The 16,871-nt window shown below is 45.1% G+C and overlaps 1 protein-coding gene across 2 annotated transcripts in view; it reads right to left on the bottom strand.

Moving 5' to 3' along the window:
- ZIC3 (Zic family member 3) overlaps positions 1 to 16,871 on the bottom strand; it is a 222,996-nt gene that overhangs the window by 184,840 nt on the left and 21,285 nt on the right. Inside the window, exons 6-7 of one of the 2 annotated variants that reach the window (XM_083796726.1) lie at positions 15,808 to 16,103; positions 11,539 to 11,641 (exon numbers count right to left, since the gene is read on the bottom strand). The gene's annotated coding sequence lies outside the window, so the exon portion shown is untranslated. Of the gene's footprint in view, positions 1 to 3,105; positions 9,731 to 11,538; positions 11,642 to 15,807; positions 16,104 to 16,871 lie in introns of those variants that run through there. The other variant, XM_083796727.1, reaches the window with a different exon arrangement.

Below are 16,871 nucleotides of genomic sequence, written 5' to 3'. Positions count from 1 at the left end.
GCTTTTCTCTCCAGACACTTAAATTGAATAATTTTTACTGTTAAGAACATACAAAAAAGACATTTATTAAATAAAGACCTTATAAATTACAGACAATGAAGAGCAGCCCATTAATGGTTTGTTATCTCTCTAGCAATCCTCCAGAAATCATTGTGTGGGCACACCAGATCCAAGACTATTAAATTCTCTATTTAGGTCTCAGATTCGAGACAAAAAGCTTTGTGAAGACATGTCTGCAGACAGCCCTCCCGACTGGGTATGCTCCAAGCCACCTCAAGCATACAAGACAAGATATTCCTGCTAAGGTCAGCAGGAGCTAACATAGCTAAAAGGAGTTTTGCTATAGCTCTGTTTCAGTTGGCACAATGACTTGGTGCTTGAGGCTTGATACCAGTTGCCTGTTTTTTGCCCAAACAGCACATCCTTTGCAGGGTGAGGGCAAAGGATGGGACATACCCGCACTGATAGGGAAGGTCAGGTGATACCAAATTGCCAGGAGACCACATCTGAGGTACAAAAACTGCCTGACAGCTCCTCAACCATGTAATTCATTCCTTTTCTCACAGCTGCAGAACGCATATCTCACAGCAAAACAGATCTTCAGGGCAATCTGCTTTCAGAGTTCAATACCACATAGCACTAGGGATGCTTAGAGAAGTGTAAAAGACAACTGGACATATTTACAGCACCATCTCCTGACCAAAGTACCCAATTAATGATTAAAAATCATACATTACAGCCAAAAGAAAAAAAAAAGCATTTAAATCAATTTACCTGTGTGTGCACAGTCACATTTCAAACCCATACAGAGATTTGTGCAATGCTTGTTATTCCACTAGAACTGATTCATGTCTTTTACTTGGTTCCTTTTAATTGTTATTTGATTTCCCTGTATGGGTGAGAGGTATTTATAATACCATCCACTGCACCAACAGATCAGGCAGGTCACACCATCCTGGGGAGATGAAAGATTCTTCTCTCCAGAGAAAAAGCTACATTTAAAGCCAGGGAATGGTCCATTTCTTAGCACACTCTCTCCCGACTACAAAAGGGAGTGTAGGGAGTTTAACCCTACAAACACCCCCCACCCCCAGGCTTTTCCTGTGTTGTCTGAATATGCGCATACAAGTTTGAGTGCTCTGGCACTGCAGCTGTGACACATTTTTTCTATAAAGGTGCTCACACTACAGAGCAGCAGCAGCAAACGCTGCAGTGGACATACCTCCAAGTCCTTCCCCACAGCAATGGGATGAAGTCTTCATGTTAATGAAGTCCAAAACAAATTCGTCAGTGACTGCAGTAGGGCTTGGATTTCACCCTAGTTTTAAAGGAATCTCATTTCTGGCTGGCACAATTTCAACTCTTTAATTCCCAGAAGCTCAACCACAAATCCCTCTTCTCCTCCCACACAGCTGCTCCAGAACTCCCTGAGTTCCTCTAAGGCAGCAGCTGAGCAGGCCTCCTCAGGAAGACACAGGGCTTTGCTTGCAGGAGATCCCCATCTCCCCAGACCATCTCCCAGCTCCAAAAAGCCTATTTGTAAAAATCTTCACATTGATTAAGAACAGACACTCCCTGTGAGCTTACCAAACCTCCACCCTCCCCAGGCTCTGCACATCACTGCCCACAGCGACTCACTCCTTGCTTTTCCCACACCACGTTCAAGGGAGCACAGGCAGAACGGAGCATGTTGAACCTGGCACAGGCAGGACCCCTGAGACCACTAGCTGTGAGAGGAGTCCTCAGCCTAGGAATGTGCACCAGTCCCATGAAGCCACAGCACTGGGTTCTAGCTGGGTTCAGCACTAGGTTCTAGCCTGACCCTCCCCCAACATTTGTTTTTAAAGAAAGCAGGCATTAGAAACAGATAAAATGATCACAATGACAGCAAGAAGATAAATCAAGTACTGTCCAGCCAATAATTAAGAACCCTGCCTTTTGGTTTCCCCGAGTCTTGCAAACACAGAGCTTATCCCAACCATCTGGCCATCAAGCACAGAGATAAGACAAACAGCCTAACGGAGGGATAGATGTCAGAGACCGACAAAGCCGAATTTAACGTGGCAAATAAAAGGTTGATTGCAGCCTCCTGAGAGGAAAGTGTCACTGTGATTGGGAGGAGAAAGGAATGGAAAAGTCAATCGAGGTTTTCAGACCGAGAGCCCAGAAATACATCTACCAACCATCCTCAGGCATTAGCACATTCATTTTAGGTGTCTTTGACAAAATCTGGTAGGCCCAGCAAATCAAGCAGTTGGCATGTCAGGGAGACAAGAGCACAGCACTGCCAGTAGGAGCAACCGCCCCCAAGAAAACCATGTTTTTTGCTTTAATGTGGCTGGACATCGCACTGGTTACAGCAGCTGTTGGTTTGTCCATGAACCAAGCACAGCGCTAGCTGGCAGGTCATGGAGGAGTTAAACCCTCGTTGTGCAGCGCTCACCATGTACTTTACGCTCAGTCACCCACTGGCTATGGAAATACTCCAATGCACGCCAGTCTTTAAGGGATGGGGGACTCTATGCAGCTCTGTCTGCTAGAAAAATCAGAATTCCTGGGGCTTTTTTTCTGGCCAGTCTCCTTACTTTTTCCTCGTGGTGCAGTAAAGCCGTGAGAGGTTTCAGTCAGAAACGGGGGCCATTACGCACTAAATACTGCTACACTCAATAGCAAAACGGCAACCCTTGACCGGAGTACTTCCCTCCCTAACATGAGACATTGGCACAGGGAGAGTCCCAAAATCTTTCTGGAAGCCCAGAGATCCCTTAGGAAGAACAAGATGAGAATTTTTCATAGTTAAAAAACATAGCACACATTGTAATAATAATACACAGGAGTCGACTCTTAACTGTTCTGTTACAATCATAATAAGCCTCCCATCCCAGGCCAACCCAGTGTCAAGCAACACACTCCAGTTGGGCACTGGCAGGACTTCTTCACCCTTTACGTGCTCAGGACAGCACTGTGCCACCTCTGGGCCCCAGCCCCTCATCCCTGCTGTGTTACATCAAAGGCTGTTTGCTGCCATGTCCTTGCTTCACCCTGAGCCACACATAGGAAAAAAATAAATTAAAAAAATTCTACCCATGCTGAATTTTCTGTCCCTTGTGGGCTTCCACCCACCCAGCAGTACTGATGTCCAGTCAGGGTCAGTCAGCTTGGATCTGACCGTGAATTCTTACTAGCCATATGAAAGATCCCCACAAAATTTCCTTTAATAACTTCTGCCTCACAGATGTTACACATCTTAAGGCCCCCATCACAGCGTTCAGCAGGGAGCTGCCATCTCATTCAACACACAACAGAACAGCAAAAGTCATCCTGTTTGAAGCAGAAAAAAAAACATCCAAATCACAAAGCACTTCTAAATAGGACCCACACAGCATCTCCCGGGGTGAGGCGGGGCACCGAGCCCTTTATGAGTCGCAGCGACCTGTCTGCCTGAGCGAGGGCAACTGTCCCCAGAGCCTTTGCTCGGCAACACGGCGACCAGCCCCCTGGGACACTATCCCCCAGGGCCGTTGCAGCAGCAGGGAACAGACTTGCCTCAGGAAGAGCCTGCCACAAAGCACAAGCCAACGTGCAGCCCCACAGACCCTGGGCGCCAGCTACCTAACCTGGCTCTTTCTGCAGACGACACCCCTGCTGTCCCTGCAGTCCCACGTGCAGAGCAGCCCTCCGTTGGTTCGGTGCCTGCTACCTTCCCTGTTTGGAGCTCTGCTACCACTGAGGAGGTGATTAGGCCCTTCCCGAACCCTTTGCAGGCCGCTGCCATTGATGTGCCCCACAAACGTATTCTACCTCACTTGCCAAAAACATACAAGAGCTATAAAAGAGGAAGCCATCCTTCAATAGCTCCTAAAATGACTTTTGCTCCCTTCCCTATAAAGCTGCAACATAAATTAGGACAGAGATGGGCTGCTAAGGGAAGCTCCTTTGTCCCTGTTACATTAGAAGAGAAACATAATTGTTGGCTTTCCATCAGCCAGCAGGAGCGATGGCTACAGTGCCATGCCAAAAGGATTAGCACCTCTCTGTACTTCTTTGTGGACAGCTATGATCTGCTGTTTTCCAAGTCAGTGTTTCTTTATTACAGCATCTATCAAAAGAACACCATTCATTGTTTAGAATATGCTCCTTATTTCACATTGGAAAGGGAAAATGATAGGAACACAAGGGCTCAAAGTTTGGAAGATGAAAAGGAAAACACAATAAAGACAGTCGTCTTTGAGCTTACGAGACTGTGACATGTCACAGCTGTAAGCACTGAATCATCTCCCCGGTATACCTTGTGAACCACTTCCACTTCAAAAATAAAAATAAAGCGCTAGGTTCCTTTATGTGCTTGATAAAATCTGCAGTGCATGGCATTGAGTTGTGTCACATTATTTCCCTTACAGGTGACCTGGGAGGAGTTTTTAGAAAATCGATTTCTGTTTACTTTCATATGTTTCTTTACAATGGATAAATAAAGTCCGAAGGATCCTTCCCTCCCTCAAAATCTCCTTCCGTTCTCACCCACTGCCCTCAATCTACTTTATTTCTCAACAGCATTAGGAACATTGAATAGTCTCACACCTGTATATTGACTGGTCTCACACACATGGATGGAAGGACACACACCAGTGGATGGAAGGACTAGGGACATCAAGCCAAAATTCATCTTTTCCCAGGCATTTACGAGAGCCCAGTATTACGGCTGCCTCACAGGCTAACAGCCAGCTTCAATGCCTCCTGTCCAGCCAGCCACAGCAACAACTTGCACAGCTTCTGCAGGTTCTCCCCTGCTGCGTGGCTGCTGTGATGTCTCACCACCCCGGCCTGCAGGCAAAGCAGCTGCTGTTGCACAGAGCTATGCCTATGCCCACCCGTTCAGCTTTTCAACTGCAGGAACTACTTCAGGTGGGGTACTAGGCAGTAAACATCCAGGGCGAGCCTGCCGGTTCTTACTGGGAGTGGCAGAGCTGACACCTGGGAGGTTCCTGCCTTTGCTTCCGAGGAAGAGACAAGCACACAAAAATCCCCCAGTCCAGCGCAACATCCAGAAAGTGGAGAGTTTGCAACTTGTGTATTTCACCTGGACCTTAAGCTTCATTATCTTTGTGTCCACATGACTGTGAGGTAGAATTGGCCCTCTCTCCATCAGAAGGTTCAGAAAGAGGAGCTCTGAATGCTCACATGGAACCAGTGACCACCATGGTGGCCCAGCCCTCACTCTAAAGGCAGCACAAAGGACTTCTCCAAACCCCTCTTGCCCTAAATCCGACAGCAACGGGATGGGCATATCCTGAGCCTCTGCAAGTGGGTCTATAGATGAAAACATTCTGCCTTGATACTGGAATTTTGAATGGCAATGAATTCACCATATTCCTCAGCAAAGGATTCCAGAGTTAAGCACCCCTGATGTGAAAGATGTACCTTTTTGAGTCTGTATATTCCTACCTCATGGAACTGGGCTGCATTATGCCTTCCTTCACAAGACCAAAAAGCATTCTATTATGAAATATCTGCTCCTATGTAAGTAGGTGCAAACTATGAGCATCCTACAGAACCTTAGCTTGTTTGATCCAAAGGTGTCTACAAGTGTTTTACGTGCTCTCACAGCTGCTCTGCACCTGCTGTAGCGTCCTTCTTAGAGGGTGAACACAAGGACAGCATTGCAGCAAAAACTAATCCAGTAATTCCCTATTCTGAATGAATGCCACTGGCTGGTAGCCTTTTCCAAGAATTAAAAAGGTGCAAAAACCTGTCATTTAAATTCAAAATTTGCTCCTTTACACAAGAGCAGGAAGCCAACAGGGTTTACTAGGTTGGGTGGGCAAGTGCACTCAAATCCTGAGTCTTGGTCTGTTTCCCCAGCAACTGGCGTTTCTGCTCCTCCCTCATTTCTGCTGGAGATGAGCGAATTTGGGCTGTTTGAACCTGCTGGCTGTCCCTGTTAACGGTATGCCTTTGGGCTGCACCTTCCCTAGGAGCCAAGTCACCCGCACTCGGTGCACTGCTCCCTGCGCTGCCACCATGCCCAGACATTCAGCCTTGCAGCAGCCAGTCCCTGACCTCCTCCACCGATAAGTACAGGTATATCCAGGTCTCCCTAGTTTTGTTTTCAGGGGCAGCTGCTGTCTCTGTATGGGTTTACCGTGGTCTAATCAGCAATAAACTGCCTAGAGGCACAGACCCACTTGTCCCCACGCACCATGAAGCGGGGAGCTGCGGAGAAGGGCCCGGTTGCTGCTGGGTCACTAGCCCAGGGCTGCCCGCAAAGCATGGCAGGACTCCCCCGGGTGACTGGCTGAAGGAGTTCTGAGAGCCAGAACAAAGCCCAGAGCACTAACTATCTAACTGGTAATTACTTTCTGGTGAAGACTGAAAAATGGGTCATTAAAACCATATTAAACCGTTTTCATTAATACAAAAACCTGATTTACATTTTTTTTCCCACAGAGCCATTATGTTCCAAACACACTGCACGGATGATTTGTTTAATCACAACCACATGGAATAGCAATTTTAAGGGCCTGTGACAATCACTTTTTTAACCAGGAAACCTGGTTTGCAATAATTGTCATGTTTTCTGTTAGCCACCTTTCCCACTGCTGTCATAAACCTGCTTCTTTCTAAACACATTGCCTTCCTAGTTGCACATAAAAGCAGCACAATCCACTGATACAATTAATAACACTGAATATTTAGGTCAACGTCAGTTCTATTAATTTTATCTCTTAAAGACTCGCACATTTTCTAAACAAGTCTAGCCCTTTGGGGGGTTAAACTGTAATTTGCAGTCTGGTTGCAAGTCCCTATCACATAATAGATCAATTAGGTTGAACACTCTAGTATATTAATCTTATTCACACATAGTAAAGGCAAATATGGCTAATTACTGTATTACAATATTGCCTGCTTTTCCCAAATATGTATTAAGGAAAAGGGGAGTTTATTACATTGAACTATCAAATAAAATTATCTTGATATTAAATTGACAGTGAAGATGAATGCTTGTATTAATCCATCTTTTTTTCCCCTTAAATCAATATCCAGTGGAAGATCTGTTTATCATTATTAATGTGTTGGATCTTTAGAAGAGACTGTTTCATATCAAGAACTCAGTGTTTCCACTTACAGCAGTTTCATCATGGCATTCTGTTAAACAGTAGCTCAAATTCTTTTACCATATCTATCATCTTTACATTTGTATTTTCAGGTTATGAATTAATGGGTATGATTTCAATGACTCCAGAGAAATGCAGGTAGTTATCCAAGCCTATTTTCTGTGACTCTTCCTGCAAACTTGCATGGCCAGGGGGCTTGTCTCTATGATGAAATTAATGGAACTCAGTTTTCAAACCTACCAAGTTGATCAAGATTGGCACCACATCTGAGTGGACAGCGGAAACAAGGAAGAGTCATGGTCAGCATTAAGTTTACACGAGGAAAGCTGAGGTGAGCCTGACTGGGACTTGTCCTTGTCTGCACTCACCAATTAGCAGATACCAGCTAATTCCATCCACGGGCTCATAATAAAATGGGACAAAAAAGTACTGTAAGTAGTCACCTAGTCTGCCTCAAGGCACTATGAAAAATGAGTTTAGATGCAACTAAATATCCTATCAGAGACCTAATTCTACTCCCTGTTCTGTCTCTGATCTGCTGTGTGACCAAGTCACTTCTTCTCTTTCCCCTCCATGGTGATTTCCCCCAGCCCATCTCACTTCATTCCCACTCAAGACCCCAGAAGGCAGGAATTCCCCCTCCCACCTGCATGGCACCTACTGCAATGGGTCTCAACAGGAGCTGGTGCTCCAGGCATCACCATTGTCAGATGTTACACACTATTAGTAGCAAAGACAGGACACAAACTGAAAGAATGGCTTGCTTAGAGCTTCCTTAATGGTTTGCACATTTGAATCTTCCAGCAATAGCTCACAAGCTGTGAATTTGTTAAAGTGGAAACCAGGCCAATAAAAATAAAGACAAAAATCTAAATGATTCAGCTGCTGCAACAGAAGTCTTGTATGAAACACCTGACAAAAATGTGGAGATTAATTTGCCCATATAACAGACAGTAAACTCAACAAAAATGTTACTTTAAAAAAAAGGTGCTATTTCCTCCACCTTGCTGCAGCATATGGAACAGCTTGGATTTCCAGACTCATTGTGTGGGACATCACTGAAAACAGGTTCTTTAGTTTTCTGAAGAACATGCAAGTGTTTATGCTAAGCACCTACACATCCCAGAAGCCAGTCGCTCTAAGACAGCCTCTACAGCACACAGAACACATTGGTGTGATTATTTATAAGGTTCCAGATACATGCACGCTCCCACATACAGGAAAGAGGCACAGCCATGGAGGATGCACGAGCCAAAATGTTGATTTCCTGTCTTTGGCTGACATCACTGGTTTACTATTTGCTGTTGGAAACATCCTTGCTTGAAAGCGTTTACCAGACTTCTTGTATCTCTTCTCCACAGGCTTCGGGAAGATAGGTTATTCTCAGGTGATCCACAAAATAAAATGTTCCATAATTGATTCTGCTGAGCTTCCACAGCTGCATGCATTATAAATTATTTCTGCCTTGAAAAACATTATGTAGTCTGAGGCTACTCTTGGTCTTTTCCACTCACGACTGGAGCTGTTCCCAGCTAAAGCTGCTTCAAACATGTAGCTGTTCCATAAGCAAATCTCATTTCTAGAGTGATTCATCAAATGTCAAGGATAGCTGGGGTTCTCCTTCTCCCCCCACAGGCCTTCAACTTAAAAACCGCCCTAGATTTATTTATTTTTAAGAACTAGCAAGTCTAAAGAGTGCATGACCAAAGATGTCCAAATGTTTGCTGTGGAGGACCCAGAATGCAAGTAAAAATGCAGAAAGCTTTCGCTATTTGTTTACTTATCCTATTTGTTTACGGAGGAATCTGATGATCTCTGCTCTCACCTTACTAAAAATTGATCATTTGGTTAAATCTGTTTTGTTCTTTCAAGGAGTAATCTCAGCAAAAATTCTCAAGTTCTAGAAAAACTGTATGTATAATAGTTTTTCTCCTTGATTGGACCAAACTGCAAAAATTAATAGTGTAATCATATACCATACTGAGCAAAAGCTTAATCATTCTGTGGCAGAAGCATGACCTGCAATAGGGTTGTTGTCTTCATAGTGTGAGAAGTTCCAAAGGACCCGGATTCACCCCATTTAAAAGAACTCCTACACTTGAGGATGCCTGAAAACAGTTTCTCCAGTAGAATCTCCCAGACATGAGGGCTACATCTCCCACTTCCCAGAAATGCTTCTGCTGGGCAACAGCACCCAAATGCGTACAGCAGTGCTTGGCAATGAAGAGCAGGACAAAATGGCTGTAGGAGATTAAATGTACTTACTTCCATCACTGTCCACAGTAAAGAGTAATCAGCCCCACCAGATTTGTATTTTCATGCAAGAATGCATGCTCTCTTCTGTAGAGATCAGCATTTGGGAAACACCAAAGGCATCCTGCAGCCACAAGCATAGGGTTCGCTAATGCCAGAGTCACAGAGAACTGTTAAACTTGCAAGCTTCTGCCTTGGCTGTATTCACTTTTGTATACAGCATCTGTTTTCCTTGGAATTTGGCATCTTTTGCTGAACCCAGGTAAATCCATTCTACAGTGATACAGTGATGAGTGTCAGTGAGCCTTGAACTCTATGACCAGCCAGGGACGAGCACATCCAGTAAGTCCTTTGGCCCAAAATAACTGCAAGCAGAGGTTTATGAGCAAGGTACACCTGTTAGAAATTAACTGGTTTTGGAATGGCAAGTATTAGGTCTTTAATTTTTTTTTGTGTGCGCTTTTATAATTAAAAAAATCACTGATGAAAAATGTTAATTTGCAGACCATTTGCTTATGACTTAGGACCTCCAAGTCTTTCCTCATTATATTTTTTCAAGGAATGCGAGAATAAAACAGGAAAGACACAGGCATGCAAGTTTTTGCTACTGGACATTCAAATGAGCAGTTTTCAGGATTTACCTTTGCTCTGCAGGAGTTCTGCATTGCATGTTATTTTTAAAAATACAAATAACCATCAATACAGCAAGACATTTTTAAAGACCCTAAAGGAGACAAGCAGATCAATAATCAGGAAATCAAAGATGATTCATACAAAACACACAGGAGATCATTTGGGGGGTTTTGTAAAGTATTCTATAGAAAAAAAAACACTCAAAGGAAAGTTAAATTAATGTGAGTGTTGGCAAGGAACTGTAAGAGTTAACGTTCTCTTCCTCCATTAAGCACATCAAGAGTGCTCTTTTCCTAATGAGTTAACCTCTTATTATTCAAGTTTAATGGGGACACATTTGTTTAACCCTATAGCCTCAGGAGTCAGCATTTCTGGTGTTAATTATATTGCATATATGCAGACTCCTGGCTGGTAGTGTGAAATGGCAGCTCCTGCTAAACCTTGAAACTAGGAATCTTCAGTAAGCCTTGGTCTGTGTCACAGAAGAAATATGCCCGAAGGTTGTAGTTCTCCACAGTTGCTGGAGATCCAGAGCTTGCCCTCAGCACAGGGTAGTGAGCAGCAAGCTTAGCACACACCTCTCTTCCTATAGCTAGTTTGGACTTGCGCAAATTGAACAGGCATGGGGCTGCCAGGAGAGTGCTTCACAAGCAGCGGGGCAGTGTTGCCTTTCCTTTGTTAGGAAAGGGAAGTGATCCAGACAGATCACACGCAGGTGTAGAAATTCCAACTGGGACTTCCAATGCAAGCACAGCACACTTCTCTGCTGAAACGTCCCTACTAGTTTTGTTTTCTCCTTTCAAGACAGAATTATTTAGCACCAGGCCTCTGAGGAAGAGCGGGACCCACACTGTAGCACCACAGAGCTGCTTAGGCAAGCAGCCAGCCCAGGGGATCAGGAACCATTAACTCTGTCAGAGAAAAAACAGGGATACTTCTGGCCTGTATCAGCTCTGACATGGGGTCAAGCTTCTTTCTTCACACACTCCAGCTACTTCACTTAACAGTACTGAACAGAAAACGCAAGGGCTCAGGGATGAAGACTTATCCAACTCTTCCAATGATTTACTGGAAAAGATTGGACAAATCCCTTTTCTTTTGCCCTTCTTCACATCTACTTCCGGGGAGTGCAACACTTTTTCATGGAGCTGTCTTTGTCAAGGCAGACAAGAAAAGTGCAGAGTTTCACATCTATCTTCACACTGCTGACCTCACAAGAAAAACCTATCTGATCCTGTGTGGGCCTGAAGACAGTTCTTGTACTTACATGGACTTCAAAACAAAAAAAAAAAGAGAGAGAGAAGACCCAGCATAGCAAAGTGCTGCAGATCTGTGTTTCCAAGATGCCTGAGCTGGAAGCAAGACTGTCCCAGAGCACAGTGACTGCCACCCCACAGCTCACTCACCAGGGCATGGATATATGATCCCAGCTGACAGGTGAAAGGGGATGGACATGAGATATGCAAACACACACCACATCAGACAGTGCCAGCTTCAGAAAGAGGAAGGAAACAGCCCGCTCAGAAACCTCCTCCCTTACTTTTTGCAGATAAAAAGATGACATCTTGGTAAACACAAAAATCTTCAAAGCCAAGGTTACACTGGTTATTCATTTGTCTGATGACTGTGCAGACCCAGAACACCTGTGATAATAACATAGCAGATGTATGAACGGAAGATGTAGAGGGATATACACGCAGCAAGCTGTAGCAGTTTCCTAAAGCCACTACTTGTTATCCCAACAGGAAAAAAAAACACATGTAATGGTGACAAGTTGGGGGCAGGGGACATTCAATAAGTAGGATATTTCTTTTTTGTTTAAACTGACTTGCATCATGAAACAAAGACCTATAGCTGTCTTTGGTAATGTCACAGATTCAGCATCTCCCCTCCACCTTAATTCTCTGCCAAATCTCAGCGCACTCAAAATGAAAGGAGACTATTTGTAGTGAAACAGTAGTGAGCAGGAGGCTGATTTTCCATGTCATAGTATAATAATTTGAACAGACAGCAAAGGAGAACAAGTTGGTATTCAAATGGGAGATCAGGTCAAACTGCCTCCAGTATATAGCAGCAAACAACCTTTGCGTTCCTCTGGATCAGTGAAAAAGCTGTACTTTAATCTCTAGAAGCCAAACTGCACCCTGCAGTTGTATCCTCCTTCACCATTTTAAGCTATATACAGGATGACCCAAGAAGGCCAGTCCGAATAAGTTTAATATTTTGTTTCCATTCCAAAAGATGGATGGTACACACACAAGACTCTTTCAGTAAAATCATGGAGATGTTCCTGGGCCTGGAGAGGCAAAACTCATTCAGATGCCCACCAGCATAAACAGATGAGAGCTGCAGGTCCAGAAGCTCCTTCTTGTGACCACCACAAGAACCCACTGTACTTCCACTCACTTACAGATCAGCTGAGTCTACCATAACCCTACTGTTTCCACTCTGCTTATTGCAATGAATAAATATATCAATAATTAACAGCAAATAAGAAGATCATTTGCACTTCTGTAGGGCTCTTCCTCCAAGGAGCTCGTTAACAGCACGACAGCCTTGCAAGAGCCATTGTTCTCCCATTTCACAGACAGGGCTCTCCAGCACGTCCAGCAGTGAAGAGCCACCTCTGAGGACCTTGGGACAACCCAACAGCAAGGACAGGTTGATGCTGAACACCCATGCTCCACCCACTGGGTAGCACTTCATCTAAGGGAAAAATGCCAACAGCACAGGCTGCCTCACCAGCTCCCTTAAAAGCAAAAATTTACTGTAAAGCCCAAGAGACTTGCGAGAGAAGCAGATTCCTTTCTGTTGTGCAATGCTGTAGAAAGACAAGGTTTTTGGGGTGGTAGGCAGGGTCGAGCACCAGGGAAAATTGGTTATTTCTAAATAACTGTACAGCCATGCATGGCTTGTGAACCATGGTTAATTTAATACCCACACGTGCTCATTAGAGCTATTCAAGCGCCCACTGCAATCAGCTTGTTTACACTCTTATCAATGACAACTTTCAGATTATTACTTTAATTAAGAAAGCCCCTTCATTCGTTGGGATTACCAAAACACTTTCTCTTCCACTGGGGGAAAACAAGCAGTTACTGGAAGATGACAAGCTAGTCAGTGCAGCTGCAAGGCACAGTGTGGGGTTCATGCCTTGTGGAAAAAGGCAAGGAGACAACACCAGATGCCTCTGCCGAGAACAGCAGAAAACAGGACTGCGATAAACTGGGACAGACTAGCTGTGGGTGGCTTTGTGACCTGCAGTCAGTGCCCAGTAAGCTTGACAGCAAGCCCTGTGGTACCATGTTCACTTCTGAAGACGTCCTGTCAGAAAGAGCCCTGCAGCATCTTTCTAGCAGGCCCTGGTGCTCCCAGCATTTCCTGAGTGCCCCACACAGCATGGCACAGAAATGCTGATGCTCAGGCATCCCTGGGTTGCCTCTGTGGCTGGGCTATTGTCCTCATGGATGCTCTGCTAATTGGGGGCCAGGCAGGATGCAGCTAGAACTGCCTTCAAGCATGGCCCTCCTCATGGTCTTCCCACCTCAGTGCCCTTGGGGACCACAAGCACAACACTGTTGGTGCAGGACTGCTGGCAATGTGGGGCTGGCCAGGAACACCCTGGCCCCAGAACCTTAAGGACAGGGTGCAACAGGGCTCAGCCACCGCAGGGGCATCAGTGGCTCTGGGCATAGCAGCTGCCTCACTCCAGCACCCACAGAAGGAACTCACCAAGAACAAGATGCATGCAGAGCCAGCAGCAACTGCCAGCTGTAGCCAGGTCCCAGCAGGGACATGCTCCTAGCCTGCAAGCCAAGAAGCAATGAGCAGGCCCAGATCCCACCAGCTACAGGGGTGCCTCCAGCCCATCAGAAACAGGCACTGGGGCACCAGATCCTCATCATCTCCTTACGAAGGCTCCCCAGAAGCCTTGTCTCAAGAGAGAGCTCTCCAGCGATGCCAGCACCATCAGGGCAGCAAGGATGCTGGCCAGGAGCAATCTGTACCCACCATCAGCCAGTCCTGCTTGCTCAGGCCCCACGTACCTCGGCACCAACCCACTGGTGACCCACCAGCAGATGAAAGTTTGATTTGAGTTGACCTGATTTTATCACAGTAATAATTCCTTACATATCTTGTTAGACACTAAGTTCACAACAAAACTGCTTGCAAGTCAAAATTAGCATCTAATTATCTTCAGTTTCTGATGGAGCAGCACTCAGCTGCAAATGAACAACTGATTAACAACTGGTTAACTCCACCAGCATTTCATAACATCCTCAAGTACTATCTCTCAGTGGCATATGTGCCATTATTTCCCAGGAGGGGATTTTAACATTGTTACCATTTTATAGAGCTAAAAAAGCTGTGTTAATAAAATACATAATTGAAATGTACCCCCTCTTTTCACACTAAAAAGCTATAAAACTTCTGCACTCTGTCCTAAATATTTTTTTTATTGTACAGTTGTAACAGTTCCCCCAAACAAGTTTCAAACTGACACATAAATCAGTATATTTCTTTAGTGGCTATTTCTGTAAAGGCAGTCAAGTTAATCTAGGTTATGGCATCTGACTACAAAGTATCCTACAGATTGCTTTTATACATTTGCCAAATACTTTCCAAAATGCGGCATGGAAGAAGTAACAGATAAAGACCAAACACTGAAAAAACACTAAAAAAATAATATTTGTCTATTTTTTCCAGCTCACCAACTCTTTTTTTTCCATGTGTAGTTCCAATTTTCCAGTATTAATCTCAAAATCCACTTTTTCCCTGTCCTTTTTTTTTTTAATTGAAGTCTCAGCTAGCAACACAGAGGAGATTCTCTCACACCCTCAGCAGACACTGTAATAACAAGTTGTTGAAAGAAGAAACCTTGTACAAACTGTTGTGAACCAAGAAGCTCAGCTCTGAGGAGGCTCTGCATAGCCTGGGTATGAGCAGAAGTGTTTCAGCCAGCCACCAGTGTCTCTTCAATCTGATTTTCCTCTACATTACCCAAGGTTTGTTCTACAAACTAAAAGCCAGAAGAAGCTAAATAACTGACTCCATTTCCCTCCCTTTACGGATTTTTGCTCATCTTTAATGCTGACACAAAAGTCACCGAACTACCTGGGCAAATTCTGCTTTGCTGCTCCAAACCACAACAGCTTGAACTCAGTGGTAAGACATCCCCTGATTTTAGCAAGCCTCTGTTTCTCTCCACACTAAACAGAGCAACTGCTTCAAAGAATTCACATCCTCACATCCCAAGGGAGTAAGCTAGAGGCCCTCACAGAGTACCAGCTTATGGAGAAAAAAAACTATTTAAAAAAAATCACACTTGTTCTCTGTACAATCAAGCCCTGTCAATACCTCTTTCCAGGTTACTGGTAAGTGGCCACAGTCTCTTGCAAATACATGTCTATGCTAATATTTCAGGAAGAGGAGATCCAGGAGAAGCCCATCACAGATAACACGTCTATAGCAAGGCCCGAGGTGCTAAGGCCAGCCAGATTTGCCTTTCAGGGACCCATCTGTCTTCAGGAAGCACCCTAGACCTATTATCTCTAGCCCAGGACCTACACTGGTATTCAAATAAAGCTCTTCTCATTTCAAGGCTGTCTCTTATCATCCATTCCTTGGATCACGGCTTTGTACTGAATTTACAGAAATTACAGTACAGCCTGAGGTTAAGGAGCACTGAGAAAGAGCAGGAAATCAATGAAGCCTCTTCCCTCCCTCTGTGAGGCAGGAACCTTGCACAGATCTCCTTTCACCTGCCTCCCCTGGCACCTGCTGCTGGGAGGGGCGGCATCCAGCTCACCTGCTGCCAAGCTGCTGTTCCTGCAGGAAAGGCAAGAGCTTCATGGAAAGACCACGTGCACTGGCATTTCACGCTTAGAGTCCTTGGTAGACACAAAGCTCGAACAGCTTCTGAAAACTTCTCAATTCTTTGTCAGGTAGGAGAAGAGCAGGAGTGGGTTGTCATCACCAGGCTACAGGAGTTTTCTGACAGAAAAATCCTTCTATGGGAGTTCACTAATGCCCAGAAAACAGCCCAGGATCTGTAATTCTGGTACCATGGCTTGGAAAGGGTGAAGAAACACCAGCCTGAAGACCCTGATGGACAGAACAAACAAAACATAAATATAACCCATGTTCCAAAACAGAACTGCCCACAACAGTCTCCACTGATCCAGCCTGCTCCTCCCAGTGCCAGCAGGAGCTCTGCCATCAGCTTGGACAGGATTAGGACTCAGCTCTAGATAAGTAGCTGAAGTGGAAACCACAGTACACGCGTTGCAACTGGAGACACTGGAACTGGAAGGCAGAAACAGAAAGCTCCGGGCCAAGTTATGTCTCCTTTATTCAGCCATCCTTCCTTCACCTCGAGCAAACACAATTCTAGCCACAAAAACAACCCATTTGCTGCTTAGCAGATTCTTAGTTGTTGACGCTGGACACCCAGAATTCACAAGCCATGTTTAGATGTAACTAGAGATCAGTCTCAAGGCAGGATCACAGAAAGGCAGACCAAGCAAGACAGCCCAGCACTGATGGCACCAACATGAAAACAGGGTAGCAAACCAGTGCTGGCACAGTACTGACACCAGCGCCAAGTGCAGCAGGAAGACAGACCCAGCAATGAGAAGTGTTTAGGTGCTGTGGGCACTCGCAGTGTCCCAGATGTCCAAGTGGATCAGTGCCAGGGTAGCAGGGATGCTGCGATCCTGGAGTAGGGCTGGAACAATGCAGGGCACAGACAGAGCAAGGGCTGGTCATTAAAGCTTGAATAGGCAGAAAGGAAAAGGAATCTCCTAATCATTTCCTTTAGCCATCTCAGCTCCCCTCCCATCCTTCCACCCCCTCACCCCCGCCTCCTGGCCT

Source organism: Anser anser (genome assembly GCF_964211835.1).
Source record: "Anser anser genome assembly, chromosome: 13".
NCBI classification, from domain to species: domain Eukaryota; kingdom Metazoa; phylum Chordata; class Aves; order Anseriformes; family Anatidae; genus Anser; species Anser anser.
Note: the sequence above shows the minus strand (reverse complement) of the source record. Positions and strands in the feature narration are given on the sequence as shown.